Source organism: Amaranthus tricolor, chromosome 2, assembly GCF_026212465.1.
Source record: "Amaranthus tricolor cultivar Red isolate AtriRed21 chromosome 2, ASM2621246v1, whole genome shotgun sequence".
In the NCBI taxonomy this organism is placed as follows: Eukaryota; Viridiplantae; Streptophyta; class Magnoliopsida; order Caryophyllales; family Amaranthaceae; genus Amaranthus; species Amaranthus tricolor.
The window spans coordinates 10959014-10976126 of record NC_080048.1 but is presented as its reverse complement, the minus strand read 5'-3'; positions in this window follow the sequence as shown (position 1 = coordinate 10976126).

The window sequence follows — 17113 nt, the reverse complement described above, 5'->3', positions numbered from 1 at the left end:
AACTCTAATGCTATCTCCCTTTCTCTCCATCTTTCAATAGTTTTTTGAAATATTTTGAAAAATTGATATAGATTTGTGTTTTTCGTTGCTTCAAATCCAATTGCATTGTTTGTGGATTCACTTCGTTGCGAAGATAATGTTCCAGCTGAGAAGAAATCTTTGCTTAATGTTGTGCACTATTTGCCCCTTAGGTTGTACAGTCTGTCAAACCATCTGTAGTAAGCGTGATTCCTTTTTTGTTTGAATTTATCAACCATGTTTTCCCAACATTCATGGAATTCAGTTGGATTGCTACACCCCCATTAAGCATTTGTTTAAAGGATCGTTGAAGTTTACATCTGACTTTAATGCTCCAAAGTGTGAAACTGCATTTTTCAATATGTGCCATAAGCATAGCCTATGCCTTGAGAAAGGATAGACCTACAACGGATATTGAACTGTAAGTGTCAAAAGGTAAACTGCAATTTCTAATGTTTAAATTGAATATTGTAAGACAATAATTATATGTAAAAATACCTCTTCTACTGCTCTTGCAATTGCTGCGTCTTAGTCTGTGAAAATTGATACATGATTTTTTCTTTCCATTGCTTCTTTAAATTGCTCAAGGACCTAAACAAATGATTCAACTTTCTCATCTGCTATGAACGCACATGCAAACATTGTAGTGTTCCAATGATTATTTATTCCAACCAGTGGTGCACATATCAAGTTGTACTTGTTTGTACAATATGTTGTATCAAAAATGACGACATCCCCATAAATTCTAAAATCTTTCTTCATTAAAGAAGCGCACCAAAAGAGTGCCACATGCTTTGCATCATGAAGTTTTATATTCCAAAAGAAACCATTGTCATTTTGTGTCAACATAATCAATTACCTGATCACAGTTTGAGCATCCCTACCCTCAATCTCCTTCATTTTCAATCTGTTCACATAGTTTAGATTGTAACAGACTCAAAATTATTGATCTTAATCTTCCGATTAATTATTTCGAATTTTCAATTCGAATCTCTAATCTTTTGGTTATCCGTTTCAAACCATCTTTAATTCCAAAAACTTTTCCGATTTTTTAATTTCTTTCAATTATTAAACTTTAAAATAGTATTTTGTTTAAAATCTTTGTATAAGCACTAAAATATTATTTTATTATTTTATTGTACGAAAAGTAAAATTTTATTATTATATAAACGGTTTTGTAAAACGCTACGTTTTAACTTTCTTCCTTAAACTAACATTACTACTTATTATTTTAGTCGTATAACTTTGATTTAATTATTTTATACATAAAAATGAGTCGTATTTTTATTATTAACTTTAAGTATAGTTTAAGAAAAATTTTCTAAGTAAACTACATATTTTCATGATCAAATTTACCCATTATTTTAAAGTATATTCACTTATACATACTAGAACAAAAATTTGATGAACTAAAATCCTTTCTATAGTAACCCATGATGTTTATCACTTACACAAGCTATCACCATTTCCTTACACAAGCTAACCTTCTTCTACACTCCAAACTCTTACACATTCACTTACACACTCCAACTCTTACACAATTATTTATGAAAGTTGATAGGAGATCGAATACTCTTTAGGGGGGGGTGAATAGAGAGTATGACCGTTTAAAATTTTTTGTCTGGAAGGTTAGCTCAAGAGCTTGGGTGACCTTTCAAAACTGTTTTCTAGAATAGTTTTAGGTCAATTAACAAAACTATAACTTATGTGCGAAAATGAACTTAAACAATAACACACGATATGTTAACAAGGTTCGATTCTAAACAACCTACTCCCTGCCTATGGGTTCTCTTCCAACCCGTAGGATTTAATGTCTTTTATTAATAGACTTTCAGACAACCTAGAGGATCTCTCTATCTTTTGTCACCACGTTCTTCCCCTTGAAGAACGTCTTACAAGTACCTTAATAAAAGTAAATCCCAAATCTCACAATAGAGATTACAAGTTGAATACTTTAAAAAGTATTTCAAGGTTAGGCGTATTAATCTATGAAAATTCTAACTCTTTTTAACACTTAATCCTATTACAAATTGTAAGAGTTAGATGAACTAAGAATTACAACTCTTTTGAATGTTTAGAAAATACTAGAGCTTAACAACTTATTTAATTTCAAATATTCAAATACAAACCGTGTAATATCATTTAAATTACAAACAACTTATATATTCAAAATTTAAACGCAAACTTGTAATTTAAACAACTATTTGAATATCTTGAGCACACGTTTAACTCAAATATAATTCAAGTATTTTAACGTCTTAAACATACATATATTTAATTCAAACTTAATTTCAATATATTTTAACTTATTAAAATATTTCAAAGTTAATTTAACTATACTTTGGCCTATTAAAATATTTCAAAGTTAATTTTGAAAATAACCTCATCTTAAAATAACTATCTTAAAACCATTTAACTTATTTCAAGCATATTTCAAGCTTAGCTAGTTTATCAAATAATCTACCAACACTTAAAAATATTTCAGACAAAAATACTTCATCAATCAATATATTTCGAACTTAAAATATATATCAATTATTCACTTTATATTTAATATGATTTTGGACCGACTTAAACAATTAAATATAATTACTTAATTTATTTGTTTAATTAATATGTGTTTTGAATTATTATCATTTAAGAGAATTGAGTCTTCAATTTACACACTCTAAATCCCTTATACAAGTTAACCTTCTTCTATACTCCTAATACTCTTTTTCATACAATCTAATGAACTATAAAGTTTTCCAAACCCATTATAAATACCACCCTTAGTCATGAGATTACTTACACCACCATCATCAAACCTTTCTAACATTATTTCTGATATTTTCACTTCATTAAAATCTTACTACCTTAATACCTTTATTATTAGTTGAAGAAATTTAAGAGGATGAAGCTTAGGACACTCTTTATTTAGCTTAAATCATCGTCATTTTAGAGCATTATTGGGTTATTACTTTGATTTTGTTAGGAGAATAAAGTTTTATTTATTTTAAAGTTGGAAATTTTAATTTTGGAAACTTATTTCAAGAGAAATAGATTTTAGTAGCTACTTGTGGAAAATACTAATTTGGAGACTATTAATAAAATATTAAGTTATTAGTGTGAATTGACCTATTAAAATAAAGTTATAAATAAAATTTAATGTGTAAAAATTAAGTAATGAATATATAAAGACGTAAAGGTAAATCAAACGTTATGATCAAGAATTATATTAAATAAATGAAGTTACCACTTAGGTTGGTCAAATTCAAATTCAAAGTCAACTTGGAGTAATAAAAATGTGATGTACTTGTGTGAAATGTATTGATTGAATGACCCTGATAGTAAGGTAATGTCGAACCATGGACCGGCATGTAAAATCCCGACGTCCGTGTTGGCCGGCACGTAAAATGCGGTGTAAGACAGGGAGTTCGCTACCTATCCTGTAGAGCTCGAGCATAAATATTGTATTGGAGGGGGTGACGACTCCCACCACAGTTAGGGTTTAGGACTACGGTTCTCACCTAACCAGACCCTTACATATATCAGGTGTCATATTGATGTGCTTGTTGATCAGTGATAAACTTGATTAGTGTTGATGCTATGATGCATGGTACAGTTATGAGTATTAACCAAATGAACTTACTCAAGTGTTAAGATTACCGAATTGTATAAGTGGCAGTAACGTACTTCTGTCCGGATCGAGAATGGTATCTTAATGACTTAAAAGAATGTAACATAAAAAGAACATGGTTAAAGTATACGGTGGTGTCAATTAAGTATAAGTTCGTACTTAAATTATTATTTTGTAAATGTAGCGTATAATTTCCGTATTTTGAGCTGGATAGGAAGTTATGCTCGGCGTTAAGCGCTGACCGATTCAATCGGCTGTCATCCGTATCATGGATGGCAGCATTTTGCAGGATTTAGTTCAGGTTCCGATCCAGGCCGCAGCAATTACTATTTATCGAGAACTTATTAGCTGCTTTTTGTATTTTTATTGATGACTTGGTGATGATGTATTTTTTTTTTCTTTTTGAGCAAACAATATTTCTTATCAGAGGTAATAATATTTTACTTTTGTTTTAAACAGTTTTAGTTTTATGATTTAAAGTTTTTAACAATTCGGCATTTTGAGAATTCCGCAATATTTTTTTGTATTAAACATTATTATTAAATGTTAATTATATATCGAGATTGCCGCTCTTGTTACACTTCCATTATTTCTTTAATGGTGACATAATTGTATTTTACTTTAACTGATATCTGAGTGAGGAACTGAGGATTGAAGTCATATACATGTGTTTTCTTCTTTGAAGGTTCCTGACCGGGAGTTTCTTTTGCGGATGTCCTATTTGGCGATTTATATTGAAGAGATAAATGACCTGTTGGTTCCTGAACACAGAAGACTACAGATTCATGAAATAACTTTGATTTCTTTTTTACTGGTTTTATGTTTGCATTAAATTTTATATTTGAGTATATTAGATGACTTGAAGCTTGAAGGTAAATATTATTTGGCAGTGGGGAATATATGTAGCTGGTTTGCGTGACGAAATTGTTGCCTCACTCGATCAGGTCCTTAATCTCATGGAATTCGGAGAATGTATGGTCTTCTTTGCTCTGACTCTTATAAATAGCTTTTCAATTCAAATTTACAGTTGCGGCTTACATTTTTATAGCTCTTCTTTTAATGTGTTGGAAAGAATTGGCTTTTTAGTTCTCTTGACCGACTGAACTTGTTACTACTAATTAAGTTGATTTTATTCATTGAAATTGGTCTGTACTGATTACCTCTGATTATTAAAACAGAAACTAGATTTGCCTTCTACTTATTAATCTAGCAAGAGGTTGTTTGGAATTTGTTTTAATCGAACAGTAAGCAGGGATCCCAAACAAGAAACTCAACTAAAAGGCTCTTGAAACTAAGTGGGTTTAATTAGAATGGAATTATCCAATAGACCAATTAAACTTCTTTGGTGGAGTGGATATTCAAGATATTACTAATGTGCTTTGATTCTGGTGTGCTCTGTTGATTCAGAATAATTGCTATGTTCATTCTGAATAATTTGCTCAGAGTTTTATACACTTCTGAATATCCAAATTTAAAACTAGATTTTTATTACTTTCCAGGATCAAAATCTAAGGAGGTTATTGAGGTATATATTGGGTTAATTTTCTACGGTTAATTTTTTTAAGAATAATGAAATTTATTGTTTATGAAAAATATAATTTTTGTTTTTTCGTAAGTTATTTTACATTTGTCATGTGATGGGTATTAAGCGGGGATTTGACGGGTGGTGGGGCGGGTAAAATGGGTATTACACGGGGATGGATACCCAGATGGGTGGCGGGGCGGGGATGGTTTTAGGTACAAACCCATCGGGGAGGGTACGGGGAAAAAATTATACCTGCCGCCGGGATGGGGACAGGGATGGGTATTGCATTACCAGATGGGGATGGGGATGGGGATGGGGATGGGAATTCCAATCCCCGCCCCGCCCCGCCCCGTTTGCATCCTTATTTGTGAGATTACAACTTTTACTTGTTTTATAATTAGAAATATTGAGTTTTGTGAAAATTATAAGTTTGAGTTGTTTTAAAACAAGAAATATTGATTTTTGTGAAATTATAAGTTTTATTTGTTGTATGACTAGAATGTTGATTTTTACAAACCTAATAAGTTTACTTAGTTTTCTAAACTTGAAATATTGTTTTTTGGTGAACTTGTAGAATTTTGGAAACTTATCCAAATGATGCAATTTTAACTTGAATTTTAATTAGAATATTTGATTTTTTTTAGAAGAGAATAAAGTTTTATTTATTGTAAAGTTGGAAATGTTGATTTTGGGAACTTATTTAAAGAGAAATAGATTTTAGTAGCTACTTGTGGAAAATATTAATTTGGAGATTATTAATAGAATATTAAGTTATTAGTGTGAATTTAGTGAACTAAATAAAGGTTAATTTTACGTTATGATTAAGAATTTTATTAAATAAAAGATGTTATCACCTAAGTTGATCAAAGTCAAAGTCAATGTCAAATCGTAATAATAAAAATGTTATGTACTCGTGTGAATGAATATTGATTGAATGACCCTGATGGTAAGGTAACGTCGAACCATGGACCGGCATGTAAAATCTCGGTGCCCGTGTTGGCCGGCACGTAAAATACGGTGTAAGAAAGGGGGTTAGCTACTTATCTTGTAGAGCTCGAGCATAAATTGTATTGGAGAGGTGACGACTCCCACCACAGTTAGGGTTTAGGACTACAGTCCTCACCTAACCATACCCTTACATATATCAGGTGTCATATTGATGTGCTTGTTGATTAGTGATAAACTTGATTAGTGTTGATGCTATGATGCATGGTACGATTATGAGTATTAACCAAATGAACTTACTTAAGTGTTAAGATTACCGAATTGTATAAGTGGCAGTAACGTACTTCTGTCAGGATCAAGAATAGTATCTTAATGACTTTAAAGTATAGAACAGAAAAAGAATATGGTAAAAGTATACGGTGGTGTCAATTAATTATAAGTTTGTACTTAAATTATTATTTTGTAAATGTAGCGTATAATTTCCGTATATTGAGCTGGATAGGAAGTTATGCTCGGCATTAAGCACTAACCGATTCGATCGGATGTCATCCGTATCATGGATGGCAGTATTTTGCAGGATTTAATTCAGGTTTCGATTCAGATCGCAATAATTACTATTTATCGACAAATTAGCTGCTTTTTGTATTTTTATTGATGACTTGATGATGATGTATTTTTTCATTTTGAGTTATCAGATGAAATATTTTTAACAGCGAGTTTCAATTTTTATGAATTAAAGTTTTTAACAGTTCAACATTTTGAGACTTCCGCAATATTTTTGTATTAAATATTATTATTAAATGTTAATTATGTAACGAGATTGCCGCTCCTGTTACATAGATGGTATCTTAAAGTATGTCCTACACAGTCAGTTCCTCCAGCATGCTTCGCTAAATATATGTATGTTGTAGTAGGCCTTACTTGTGCATCTTTAAAACCTTTAATGATTTCCATTGTTTCCTTTAAAGTTGTTATCCTCTCTGATTTTTGCAAGTATTGCCATTCCACTCTCGCTAACATATGGTTATGTGATACAACATGTTGTTTGACAAAGATATCTCCACTGTATACATCCAGTTTAATCCTGATGTGTGCATCACATCCACATCTTTTAGTTAGAACTAGCTTTCTCTTAGCATTTTGTCGTTTATTTTCTTTGATTTTTGTCTCTGTAATTCCTTGTTTAGAACTAAAAAAGTATCGTTCATGTATAACACCATCTATTTTCCTTATTGTGGATTTCCAACCACTAAATTTTGTTGCTCTAGCATGATCATAATACAATAATTCAAGGTCCTCCCAACTGCTTGCTCTCATTCCCTCCAATGAACCTCTTATGTCAAACTCCCTCTTTTCAGTCAAAGGTTCAGTTTGCAAGCATTCTATTGCAGTTGTTGTAACTGAAATTTACACAATTATTGAACTAATTGAATGCTTTATATTGACAAATGATGTTTTGTAATGTAAGTCAATTGTTTGTTTATGTCATTCAATTATCAATATAAAAATAGATCTTCGCACTTAAATGGAGATATTGCATAACATTAATATAAAATTGAATAATTTATAAGTACAATTAAGATATATAAAATATCAATTTAATATGTTAGTTTTTAAACTGAGACATCACTAGTGGAAAAAAACGTATTTGCTGCTAATCATTTGCTGCGGTTTGTGTATATACGCAGCAATAAGTGGGAAAAAGAATTAGAAAAAAAAAAAGAAAACATTAATTGCTGCGGTTTTGGGCCTTAACCGCAGCAAATACATATGAGCAGCTTCAATTGCTGCGGTTTTGTATGTACCCGCAGCAAAAAATCACACTTAATTGCTCCGGTTGTTTGTTACCCGCAGCAAATAACCCATATTAGCCTTAATTGCTGCGGTTTATATTATTGACCGCAGCAAATAGTTATTTTCATAATATAATTAAAACGACCCTTAAGCTTCTGTTTCATTCTTCAAAACAAACGCACGCACAACAGCAGTTTATTTCTTCAACTTCATCTTCATCTTCATCATCGAGCATTATCAAAGTTCTGATCTTCAAACTTTCCAGAATTCTTCCCCTTAATCTTCTTCAAACATTGAACATCATCATCTTCTTCAAATAGCCGTTCCATTCCAGAATTCCCTCAAAATAACCCCTTTTTTTTTCTTTTCAAAATAGGGTTCAATTGAAAGGGGTATAAAGAAAGCAAGTGATGGCAATTTCTGCATATTCTGTTGAGGAGTAATCAGAGAAAAGATAGTGTGCGATTTTTCTTCATTTCATTCTTACAGGTACGAATTCAATCCTCCGTCGTTTATACTTCATAATTTCATTAACGTTCTGGAATATAATCGATTGTTGAAAGCAATTGATGTTCATTGGGAAATTTCTGAGGAATTGTTGAATGCATATGAAATTTGTTGAATGAAATTTTCCTGGAATTGTCATATGCAATCTTTCTTTATCAATAATTCGATTGTGGTTAAGCATTCCAGAATCTAATTGATAGTTAAACAAATTTGAGTTTTCAATTTGGAAAGTTGATTGAGTTGTTGAAAATTACGCATAAAATTTTCTGATAATTTCGCACCAAGATTGTTCGCATATAATTGTTGCTTATCATTTAATTCCTTAAATTTGATTTCTGAATAACTAGAATGAATGATTGCTGATGATTGTCGACATTTTTGAATGACATTCGAACATTAAAATTTTCGCTGAAAAATTTGACAAATTCGAATTTAAATTCTTGAATTTCGATTCTCTGATTGTTGTGGGAAGTATAGTTGTACATGAATCATTGAATGTTACAGGTACATTGAGAAAGATTGATCACCATATCCTCTTTCACGAAAGTTTTCTGAATAATTTAGGGTTTGTTGATTTGAATCATATCTTTCCCATTACTACTGCATCTATTCCTGTGTAGTTATTGAACATCTTAGAATCTTGTTTAGTGCATAAATCATAATCTTGTGTGCATCATATTACATACTAAAACCATCTGTACATCCATAAATTCGACATTTCATTGTTGCACAGAGGATATTGGTTGTATTGCTGTTGTGTTCTTGTTTTGTTGTACCCCCATTTTTGTGTTGCAAACCTACTGTGTTGAAATTCTTGTCATTGTCTGCAGCAAATCCTCCCTTTATTGTGCAATTTTTATGCTCAAGTTCAAATTCTGTGCAAATTCTGTTATTGTGGAATAGGATATCTTTATTGTGCAAATTCTGTTGCAATTTCTATATCATTAATTACCTTATTTTTGTTTTAAGTTTTGGATCTTTAATTGATTCATTTTATTTTGGATTCTTTCATGCCCTCCTCTGTCATCTTTATTTTTAATCTTCCTACATAGTGAATTTGTTCTTGTCTGATGGACGTAATTATTATATTGAGTGAATCAGTAAATTTTATTTGTGTTTGTTTTTTATTTGATTTTTTGTTGATTACTAGTAGTTGTTTTTGGATAAACGCTTTCTCTGTTTGCATAATTTTTCTTTTGTCCTCTTGAAAATGTCACAATTTTTTTTTTTTTCTGCCACAATTCATTTTATAAATTTACTATTATAACTATTTTCTAAATTCTTATTCTTATATTGATTCTTAGAGAATAGAAGGTGTAAATTATTGTTTGTTGTGACAAATGACTTATGTATAAAAGTAAAGGTGCTTATTCGGATCTTCAGATCAATTTCAAATTAAGTATTATGTATCGGTTTAAATTCTAATTTTATGTTCATGTTGAATTTCACATGTAAGTAGATATATTTTTAAAATTAGATCAAATCAAATTCAATGGGATAAACTAAATGTACTTGCAAAAGAAGAGAATGAAGAAATGAAAAGACAGCAATGGTCAGGCACTCAGGCATCACAATCTACTCTGTCATAGGAGTAAAACTGAGAGCATTTTTAATGGAGAGTTTTTTTTATTCATCACCATTTGATGTTTTTCTAAGCAAAGATTGTCGTTTACATAGTTACTTGTTTTCCTTTTCTTATCAATAAATAAAAAATGATCACTTGATTGAGTCAATCAGATTGGGTTTTTGTTTGAAATGCTTCGAATAGATGTATAGTAGTGGCTTGGAAACAAAAAATATTGATGTGCAACCAATGACCTCAAAGAAAAATACGATCTGAAAGTAGTGGTTTGGGAAGTGAGATTTTCTCTTAATTGCTTATAATTTGGGTGTTAATTGTTTATATCTTCAGGTATGCAAATCTCAAGGACCAAGCACACCATGATGATTTGGAAGCAGGGAATAATCAGACTACACCAAACCTCGACAAGTTCTTCGAAGAGGTGGATGTTATCAAGAAAATCATGGCCGAGGTAGAAAAGCTCTACAAAAGGCTCCAAGAATCGAATGAACAATGCAAGGTTGCGACAAATGCAAAGGCAGTAAAAGAAACACGAGCATTAATGGATACCGATGTGGAGCAAGTTTTGAAGCGAGCCAAGGTCATTAAGGACGTCAGTGGTTTATAATTAGGCCAGAAGCTTAAGGATGTCAGTAGTCAGTAGTCAGTGGTTTTACTCTTCTGTACCTTCAGATTATAGTCAGTGGCTGCACTTGTGGAAGCTCAAGGACAGCAGCTTAATGATATAGCCAATATAATCTTTTGTACCTTCAGATTATATTTTCTTGATTGAATAAATGAGAATACATTTTTACTCTTCTAATCTCCTTTTCACTCTTTAGCATTTCTTTAGCACAGTTTGTAATTACTGCTTTTGATATGGTAAAATAACAATATTATTGGATTATTATGAGTATAAAACGAAAAAAGAAAAAAAAAATTAGAGTATTTGCTGCGGTTATGGGCAAAAACCGCAGCAAATAAGGGGGTTATTTGCTGCGGTTTTACCCATGACCGCAGCAAATAACCCCCCTTATTTGCTGCGGTTTTTGCCCATAACCGCAGCAAATAATGCCCTTATTTGCTGCGGTTTTGAACCGCAGCATTTAAAAAAGGACATTTGCTGCTATCACAATTGCTGGGGGCCAAAACCGCAGCAAATAATGGCAAAAAAACCGCAGCAAATGATGTTTTTTCCACTAGTGCATTTAAATTGGCATTTGGAATCTATGAATCTATATTGAATAATAGAGAATTCATTGAACACTTTATGCTTACAAATGAATAATTTAGAAGTACAATTGATATGTATAAAATATCAATTTAATATGTTAGTCTTTAAACTGACATATTTAAATTTGCATTTGTAATCTATAAATCTATATTGAATAACAGAGAATTCATTGAACACTTTATGCTTAATATTGAACACTTTAACAATAGAATTGATCATACCTATATCAATCATATTAATCTCGACATTATCTTCTTCGTTTTCACCATAAACCACCATCATTTGTTCATTATCAATCGTCAAATCTGTAAACAACAGATTATCAATTAATTTATCTTTGGATACTATCATTTTACATACAATTTTCGTAATATTACCTTCAATTTCGTCTACATATCTTCGTGATGTTTGTAATGTCATTTCCATGTCGAATTCATTCATTAAATCTTCCATTACATACATGTTTGATGTTTTCTGAAGTTAAAATGTTGATTTTCTTTGATTATTTTTGAAGAATTTCAGAGATTTTTGAAAGGATTGAAGAGAAAATCCGTTTTAATTTGTTTCTTAAATCGCGTTTGTGTTTTGGCGGTTTTTGAAAATGGATTTCCTTGATTATCGTTGTTTAAATTTGGCAGTTTTTATATTTTTTTGTTTTTCTTTTTTTTAATTGATAACTAAAGATGGGTTGGAATGAGTGGGCTGGTCGCCAAGACCGGCCGTATATTTTTAGGAGTTGAGGATTAAGGGGGCGTTTGGTTGGGGGTCTTAAGGAAAGGAAAAGGGAATGGAAATACCCCATTCCCTTTGATGTTGTTTGGTTTCCATTTTCAATGATTTCCTTTCCCCCATTTAAGTTTTAGGTTTACCCAAATGAGGTAAACCTCATTCCCCACCTCCCCCGTCACTTTGCCATTCCATTCCCTCCCTCATTCAGCAACCTCTCCTTTTCAAACCCTACTAGCATACTGCCGCCATCGTTGTCATCTCCTTCCATTCCTCGCGCCTCGTTCATCACCCTCAAGTTCTCATCTCTTCCTCGCGTGTCCTTCCTCCTGCTGCTGTGCCATTTTTCTCACTCTCGATTTTGCTGCCGCCATTGTCAAATTTAAGTTACTTGCTGATTTCAATCTCCTTTTTCTTTCAAATTTCTGCTGCTATTGTGATGGATTGGAAATCGGATTCGTGTTCTTGTTGATTCTCTGTTGTACCGCCATTTTTTGATTTTGAATTTCTGTTCAATCTCTATTCAATTTCTGTTCAATGTAGCTGATTCTCTGTTGAATCAGATTCGTGTTCTTGGGATTTAATGTTGAGTTGTACGCATGAAAAGAATATCAGAAAGTAGCATTTTTGAACCAAAGTTTTGAAATCTGGGTTTTTGGATTTGCTTTGGATTTGGTTTTCATCTTTTGGATTTGTTGTTGTGATAATGTATGCTGTTTGTTTTTGGATTTGGGTTTTTTTGTATGCTGTTTGTTTGGTTTTCAAGAATACATCATATGCATGGAAACAAGCTACTTGGTACTTCTTTGATGTTCTTATTGATGTTTATTTCTACAGAAAATGGCTAGCATTGGTACTTCTTTGAAAAGGAAGAGAAATTGGGACTGTATTCGGTTCATAATTACTATGATTAATTGTGTTGTGTTGCTACATTTGATGTTGTACTCGATGAGAAAAACTATATAGGATTCCCATTATCTTAAGCTTGATAAAAAAACTAGGAGAAAAATGAGATTGCACAACTTGAATAGAATGATTAGAGAAAGTGACACTTTGTGTAGGAACTATCTTCGTATAAATCGATACACATTTGGTGTACTTTTAGAGATGGTTAGAGATATTGGTGGATTAAATGAAACAAGAAACACATGTTTGGAAGAGATGGTTGCGGGTTTCTTATACACATTAGCTCACCATAAGAAAAATAGAACGATGGGTGCACATTTTTATAGAAGTGGTGAAACTATTAGTAGACAATTTCATGCTTGTTTGTTAGCATTCTTAAAGTTACATGCTATTCTTCTTAAGAAACCAACACCAATACAAGAGGATTGCAACGATGAAAGATGGAAATATTTCAAGGTAAATAAAAACCAACACTTTAATTTGAGATAAAATAGAGAGACTATTACATAATTTAAAGTGATATTGTTTGTTTTGTAGAACTCATTAGGTGCCCTTGATGGTACAATGATTCTAGTGAATGTTCCTTGTGATGATCGATCCAAATATCGGACTAGAAAAGGTACCCTTGCTATGAATGTATTAGGAATATGTTCACCCGAGATGGAATTTATATATGTCTTACCTGGTTGGGAGGGGTCCGCACATGATGGTCGGATTCTTCGAGATGCTATTTCTAGGCCTAATGGGTTAAAAGTTCCAAAAGGTAATTTGATTGACGTAATAGATTTTATTTGAGATTAACTTAGTAAGAGAGTAATATTTTTTTTTAATTTGTCAAGGTTGTTATTATCTATGTGATGGAGGATATACTAATGGAGAAGGATTCCTTGCACCCTATAGAGGGCATCTTGATCATCTTAGAGAATGGAATAATGGCCCCCGACAACCTCAAACCACCGAAGAATATTTCAACTTAAGGCATGCAAAAGCTAGAAATGTGATTGAGAGATGCTTTGGATTACTCAAGGGAAGATGGGGGATTCTTAGAAGTCCTTCTTGGTTTAGTTTACAAACACATGGTCGAATTGTACTTGCTTGTGCTTTATTACATAATTTGGTAAAGAGATACATGCTTGCAGAATTTGATGATGAGGACTTGTTTGAGGAAAATGATAGTGATGATAATGATGGTGATGATAGTGAGGAAGATGATGTGGAGTACATAACCTCCATTGCTGTAACCGATCCATGGACGAATTTTCGAAATACAATGGCCCAATATATGTTCAATGATTGGAAGGCTAGACACTGCAGACTTACTTTGTGATGTTATTCCTTTTTTTTTTTATAACCTCCATTTCTTGTATTTGAACTTCAGACTTGTATGTTTATTTCATGCTTGAATATTTCTTGTATTGAATATTTCTTTGTTTACTTGTATTGAATATTTCTTGGTTCATTACATTTTTATATACATGCAATTTTGTTTACTATGATCAGTATGGTTCAATTTTGTTTACTTGTATTGAATGTTATAGAGGATGGATGAAAGTAGTGCTAGTGGAGGTGGAAGGGGAAAAAACAAACGATTTTGGACTGCCCAAGAAGATAAGGCTCTTGTGGAAGCATTGTCAGAGTTAGCTGTTGATCCTCACTGGAGGTGTGAAAATGGATTTAGAAGCGGCTACATGGTTCGCTTAGAGGAGCTCATAGGTAAGGCTCTTCCTGGTTGTGGTTTGAAGGCTCTGCCACACATTGATTCTCGACTTAAGACACTTGTAGCCAAGTTTAGGGCTATATCTCAAATGTTAAATACAAGTGGATTCGTCTGGGATGATGAAAAAAAAATGATTTCTGTGGATCGGGCTGTTTATGACGAGTTTTGCAAGGTATGACAACCTTTGTAGGGTCATTTTAATTATGTTTGAGATTGTTTGATGATGTTGTACATTTGATCACTTTGTGATTTTTTTGTTTTTCAGAATCATCCGAATTGCAAAAACCTGTTTGGAGTTTCATTTCCGCACTTTCATGAACTCATGAATGTTTACGGCAAGGATTATGCTACCGGAAAACCAGCTGAAGATTATGTTGAAGCAATCAAGAATTTGCAAAATGTTGCCCCTCTACAGGTTACACTTGATTCAAGTGATGATGAGGGAATTGCTGCTAGTGGTAATGCCACTCAAACGGTTACTTCTCCTCCTGCCAAAAAGATGAAGACTGAAAAAACTTCTAAAAGAAGTAAGAGAGGAAATGCTGGTGAAAGTAGTTCTAATGAATTGGCTAGCTTACAAGCATTCATGAAAGACATGAATGTTCATCTTTCAACTATGGCAAATGTGATGGCCCGCACTGATGATCGTGAGCAAAAAATAGTTGAACAGACTGAGAAAGTGTTAGAGGAACTACTCTCTTTTAATTTAGAAGGTGTAACTCCTAACCAAGTTTTTGAAGTGGCTAACATTCTAACCTCACAACCAAACAAGCTCCTGATATTTTCAAAGTGTCCCGACGCTTTGAAAAGTGCTTATGTTAAGAGTCTTCTTGGAGGAAATAGTAATGCTTAGATCTAATGTGAAAATTTGAAAAAAGTATAAGTCGTTTTATTTTTCCAGTTTCTTCTTCTTCCTCATTTCAGTTCTCATTTTTTGCTTCATTCGACATCTCCCTCGTTTATGCTCCATTAAAATCACATTCAATCTTTCAACTAAATTCATCAAAGTCGAAGTTGGTACCACTAATTTGTTGTATAATCGCTCGTTGGGAGCACAGGCTAGAGCTGCTGGCCCAAGGTGCGCCGATCGACGCTGCAGGCGCACCTACTACGGCGGATTACATGTCGTGGTCCCTCTCCATTACTCGTCGATGGATGACACCACGAGCTATCATGGCGGCATCCCAGTACACTCCCGCAGCACCGACGATGACACACTTTGTAAGTATTCTTCAACATTGATTATTATCCATACAACTTACACTTCAAACATTTCATTAATACTTAAGTCTTACTGCAGGCACAGAGCATTGCATCAGTCATCAGCTCCTCCCAAGAGGAGCCCGTACGGGAGATTGCCCAAGGCATACTCCGAGGGACGCAGTTTTAACAGTTCATTCCGGAATTGACTGCGCCCGACACCACTATGTACGAGTGCAGTTCATCTCCTCATCATGCCGACGTTCATCTTGAGGAGGTTGACTTAACGTGCCCGGACTACGGTGCCGGGTCCTCACAGGGTGCCACATCATCACACTATCAATCCCCTCCCCTACCCGAGCGTCATGCGACTGCATCTTACTATCGTAGGAGGTGTCGTAAACTGTCACAATTAGATAGGGTACAGGAGGAGGATTAGCATTACAATAGTTTTTGTATATTTTGAAGATTAGTGACATTTTGTATATATTCAACACTTGTACATATTCAGAATTTGTAACATATTGACTTTTGTGTATACTTTGTAATATATGTGTACATGTATATATTTTAATCGTATTAGGAAACGTTTATTATCGTTGCCTTGATGTTAAGTACTCAGACTTTTCGGCGATGAATCATTCCGCCAAGAATGTAGTATGAATTTAATCAAAAACAAACAACCAATCATATTCAAATAGGGATGTTGCTATCGGACATTCAACACAATTGCAATCATGTTCAACAAATTCATATCAAATTACATACTTCATTCATTAAGTTAAACTACCGTCGCTAACTAAGAAGGCTTCTTAAACTTTCTCATAATCCTTTCAGTCTCTTCTTTCCTATGCGCCATATCATCCATTTGTCTCTTTAGATTAAATACCTCATCTTTGAGCTCTTTTTTTTTCCTTTTCAAGCCGTATTATTAACTCTCTCTGTCATTTCGTGCCCTCCGGAGCAATCCATCTAAAGTATGTGCATCCTAATCCGTCAACCAAGTAGAAAGGGCAAGCAACAAATTCACGCCCTGGATCAAAGTCGCTCCAATCTGTATTAATCTCAACTTCATAACCACAATCACAAAGCTCTTCAATACAATGCTCCTTTGACATCTACATAATACATATAATATGGTAACGTAAATGAACTTTCAAAAATTATATTAACATTTAAAAATTAAAAGTAAAACTAACATAATACATAATGTTACCTTTAGAAATTAAGAGAAGAAGAATGATGTAGAATTGATATAATGAAGTATGGGAAATGAAGGAGCTATTTATAGAACATCATTACAATGGCTATTTTCAAGTTCCTAACGGCTATTTTTCTAATTAACAACGGCTACTTTACTT